The sequence below is a fragment of the Portunus trituberculatus genome, chromosome 43, assembly GCF_017591435.1.
Source record: "Portunus trituberculatus isolate SZX2019 chromosome 43, ASM1759143v1, whole genome shotgun sequence".
In the NCBI taxonomy this organism is placed as follows: domain Eukaryota; kingdom Metazoa; phylum Arthropoda; class Malacostraca; order Decapoda; family Portunidae; genus Portunus; species Portunus trituberculatus.
Genome location: NC_059297.1, coordinates 18076690 through 18081689, shown reverse-complemented (window position 1 = coordinate 18081689; position 5000 = coordinate 18076690). Strand labels below are relative to the sequence as shown.

General features: G+C 42.3%; 1 protein-coding gene across 8 annotated transcripts in view; it reads left to right on the top strand.

Annotated features, from left to right (window-relative positions):
* The window catches only part of LOC123518415 (protein espinas-like), a 514427-nt gene that overhangs the window by 404834 nt on the left and 104593 nt on the right, over positions 1-5000 (top strand). Inside the window, exon 1 of one of the 8 annotated variants that reach the window (XM_045279231.1) lies at positions 686-2551. The exons of the other annotated variants lie outside the window; for them this stretch is intronic. The gene's annotated coding sequence lies outside the window, so the exon portion shown is untranslated. Of the gene's footprint in view, positions 1-685; positions 2552-5000 lie in introns of those variants that run through there. 8 annotated transcript variants of the gene reach the window in all.

Sequence of the window (5000 nt, the reverse complement as noted above, 5' to 3'; positions counted from 1 at the left end):
CCTTAATTCCTACCTTTTATAACTTCAATTTGTCTTCCTTGAAAGTATGTCCGTTCAATACCATTCTTTATCTTCTCTCCCTCACCATCTATCCACTCCTCTCCTCTCCTCTCCTCTCCTCTCTCTCTCCTCTCCTCTCCTCTCTTCTCCTCTCCCTCTCTCTCTATCCCTTCCTTCGTTGAAATGTAGATGGGGCGCAGTTGGGCAATACACTACGCAATCTGAATACTACAGGGAATAGAAGGTTAGGGTAGGGAGAGGGTGAGGGAGGGAGAGAGGGAGGAGGGACAGGGTCAAAGGAAATGCCGGCTCTGATAGAAGTGAAATAGCTCAAGGGACATTAGAGCAAATTTCTTTAGTGTGCGTGTTAGTGCGGAATGCTGTGTGTGTGTGTGTGTGTGTGTGTGTGTGTGTGTGTGTGTGTGTGTGTGTGTGTGTGTGTCGCCACAGGTGTGTTTTTCGGGTACATTGCTTTCGGGGTCAGGTGTGTTTTGGCTGCAGGTGTGGCCAGGTTTGGATGCGAATGGGCGGCCAAGCGTGTGTGTGTGTATGTGTGTGTGTGTGTGTGTGTGTGTGTGTGTGTGTCGATGTCTACAAGAGAGAGAGAGAGAGAGAGAGAGAGAGAGAGGGAGAGTAAAGTAATGAAGGAGAAAAGAAAGATTAACGACAGACGAAAAAAAGAGATAAAAGAAATAAAGACTTCATGATAGTGATAAAAAGAAAGAAATAAGAAACACCAGTGGCGAAAGAAGAAAGTGTAAAATTCGAGAAAGAAAAAAAAACATGCTCACAAAAACACACTTGTACATAAAGAGAAAACGGATATAAAAGATGATTGATAATGTGTCCGTGTTGCGACTTCAATGCGGCAGTAAGACGGCATCTGTGTTAGAGGAGAGTCGGTGGCGCCCACGGTTCACCCACCACCCACACCCTCACCACTACATTCACCCTGTCCCTGCCCTTTACACCGCACACCTGCACCCATCACCACTACCCCGCACCACTTAGACATCACCATCACACCGCACTCCACCAAATAGCACCACACCGTTTGCATCACAATACTCCGTGCTTAGAATTGTTCCATGCGATCAGTTCATCCCAAGTCCAAACGTTGTAGTAATGAATCGGCTCTTAACATCCAAGTTCATTATTCATTGGTGCGTTTATGTATGCAAGATTGTTACTGCTCTTGCTACACTATTGCCATCACTGCATCACTGCCTTTACTTACGATCATTGCTGGCTTCTCCATGCATTCGTCCATTCATGCTCCTCAACATAGCAATACATTTTCTTCCACTCACTTCTCATTCTCTTTTTTAACCTCGCCCTTGTCATCAGCACCACTATATTCACACAACGCTCATTATACGTGCGCCAACTTTCCAGGCCAGAATACGTGCCTTATAACAGAACGAGAGATAAAGAGAGAGACCGAAAGAAAGTAAGTCAGTGTGAGTGCGGCTCAAACTACCTCAGCACACTCCTTATACCAAAGAACACCTGTCTATATACACACACCTGACCAACAGCAGGTGTGTGTGTGCGGTGATAAACTCCTCTCAGGTATTGTCGACGGCAACGAAATCTTGACTCACGCTTTGCAGTTCAATCTTTCTTTTTCTCGTGGGATTGAAAAAAAAAAATGAAATTAATAGACCGGTTATGGTGAGAAAAAATTGGTGAAGTTTATTGTGGCAAGCAGAATGTTCCTTGTGATTTGCGAGTGATGACATGTCTGAGAATATACTACTGTGATGGTGCAGAGTGAAAAACGAGTTTGCTGTGGTGTTTGCTGTGGTGTGTGGCTGTGGGTAAAGAGCAGCAGTTGTGGTAAAGGTGGAAGTGGTGGAGGAGGTGTTAGCAGTGGTGGTTGTGGTGGTAGTGGTAATAGTAATGAAGTATGATATAAGTGTATAGTAATAGAAAGGACTGTATACTACTACTACTACTACTACTACTACTACTACTACTACTACTACTACTACTACTACCACAACTACAAAATGCCATTGTGGTGTGATGAGAGTGGCATTTCCCGTTCTTTTGTGGCCTTGCGTGGTACTAACAAGTGAAGAAGAAATATACCACGACCTCCTCATACCACTCCACACCACGCCACCCCACCACATGCCTTAGCACCACCTTACTACGTGGAAGCTTCTCAAGACACTACAAAAACAACCAAAGAAGAATGAAAACCAGGGAATAGCAAGAGAAGCACCACCATTACCACTGACCACAATTACCACCACCAGCACCATCATGTCCCTGCATCTCACCTCCCCTAACAACATCGGTGCCGTCAGAAATGATACCAGTAATCTGCTCATGTGCAACAAGTGGTGGCGCGTCTGTTTCACGTACGGCGACCAGTACAAGCAATATCGCCACTTATACTCAAAGAAGACGCGATTGGCCACGCTCAGGAAGGAAGAGGACAAAGGAGTGAGAAGAACAAGGATGAGAAGAAGAAAGAGGCGGCGATCCTGAGTCAAGATGGGATTGGGAAAGGCGATAAGTGCTGCCATCTATGGGACAATGGGTGAGTTTGGTGTTTGTGTTGTTCTTTATTCATTCGTGTGTTTATTGTTTTTATTATTATTACTATCTTTTAATTATTATTATTATTATTATTATTATTATTATTATTATTATTATCATTATTATTATTATTATTATTATTATTATTATTATTATTATTATTATTATTATTATTATTATTATTCTGTTTTTTTCTTTGCAGTCAATGGGTCTTTTAAGTTTTGTTATTTAATTTTGTTGCTCTTAGTCAATGTCCTATATTTTTATTTTCTGGTCTTACTACTTTTACTTCTTACTATCTATAACAACAACAACTACTACTACCTTTGCTACTACTACCACTACTACTACTACTACTACTATTACTACTACTATTTCTGGCGCCACCTTTTCTACTCTCACTACTGTTACTATTATTAAGACTAGCACCACCATCACCACCACAACACTTCTGTACCTTAGCTGGAAAATGTAAAAGATTCAGTTTTAACATTCAGTCTTACAGCTTTTTTTTTTTTTTTTATCTTGAGACTTGTATCGTGATTATGTGGGGATCAGATTCCAGTCACGTTAATTCTTACATTATTGGCCGAATCTTCCATTTTTTTCTTCCTTTTTCTTCTTGGTTTTTAGGACGGAGGGTCAGATTCTCCTGTCAGCATTGCTTTTCTTTGGGCATGTAGCTTGTGTGCTTTTAATGGAATCGAAGACTATATACGTTGTTGTTTTACTATCGAATCTTATTTTCATTCCTTTCTTTTTAGTAATTCGATCGTTTTAGTCATGATAGTGTTCGCTAATTTGAAACGTAACCCAATGTTCCTCTTGGTTCATTGACTAACTAAATTAAATATGTTTGTGTATATTTTTAATTAGCTTTTTTATTTCACCGTGTTATTTTTATGGCTTAAATTTCTGAGGCATTTTCTTAACTTCTACTTTTAATTATTAGTCAGTGTACTTTGATATATTCACGTAATATGATACCAATTACGAGATAGAGAGAGAGAGAGAGAGAGAGAGAGAGAGAGAGAGAGAGAGAGAGAGAGAGAGAGAGAGAGAGAGAGATAATGTTAATGATAAAAGAAACATTGAAGAAGTAAGACACAAGGAAAAGAAAAAAAAAGTAAAACGATAAGAAATAAAGGAGATTAATAATGTGAAGTGGAGGAAAGATGACATAAAATAAGGAAGAATAAAGGAGGAAGAGGAGGTGGAGGAGAAGGAAGAAGTGGAGGCGGAGGAAGAGGAGGAGGAGGAGGAGGAGGAGGAGGAGGAGGAGGAGGAGGAGGAGATGGGTCTGGAAGGAAGTCAGGAGGAAAATAAGATTATCCACTAGTCCTCAAATTACTTGGCTAAGGACACTGAATTCTCCTCCACCGTCTCCTCCTCCTCCCCCTCCTTTTCCTCTTCCTCCTCCTCCTCCTCCTCCTCCTCCTCCTCCTCCTCCTCCTCCTCCTCCTTCTCCATCTTCCTCTGTATCCTCTTCCGTATCCTACTCATCTTTCTCCTAATTCTCCTCACCCTTCACCCGTCTCTCCTTCCTCCTCCTCCTTCTCCTCCTCCTCCTCCTCCTCCTCCTCCTCCTCCTCCTCCTCCTCCTCCTCTTCCTCCTCCTCCTCCTCTTCCTTCTCTCTTCTTCTCCTCCTCCTCCTCCTCCTTCTCCTTCTTCTTGTTCTTGTTCTTGTTCTTGATCTTGTTCTTCTTCTTCTCCCTCTCCTTCTTCTTCTCCTCCACCTCCTCCTCCTCCTCCTCCTCCTCCTCCTCCTCCTCCTCCTCCTCCTCCTCCTCCTCCTCCTCCTCCTCCTCCTCCTCCTCCTCCTCCTCCTCTTTCTTTTTTATATCTTGGTCCTTGTCCTATTCCTCTTTTCTTTCGTACCCTCTCTGAGATAAACTCTCTCTCTCTCTCTCTCTCTCTCTCTCTCTCTCTCTCTCTCTCTCTTTCTCAAACGGAACACTATAGAGTCAAATAGGAATGAAAGTGTCGACATACTACATCCTTTCCTTTTCACAGCGGTTCGTTCCAGCGGTTCGTTCTGTTCGTACGTACTACCTGGCGTGGGAAGGATCTATTTACAAGATACAACAGCTTCCTTTGGTCTGACTCTCTACGAAAATATCCTCAAATTTTTTGACTCATACCTTTACATTGCTTTTATAACAATTAGGTCGTTCTCTCGATGTGTTCTGTTCTGGGGAGCCTCAAAGGATTGTGTTTTCAGCGTCGTATCTCGTTAATTTTATGCGTCTGTAAAGAAAGTAGTATTAGGATTTTCAAGGGTGTTTTCAAGGGCGTCTCCATGATTTCTGTGACAGTTTAGCAAATTATCCTCCACCATCAGAGAAGAGAAATCCATGAGGATCTGACTAAACATTTCCATGGCCTTGGAACGAGTGTCCTGTTGAGAGAAGAAAAGCGTTGCAGAATACTGACACGGTGGAATGGAGGA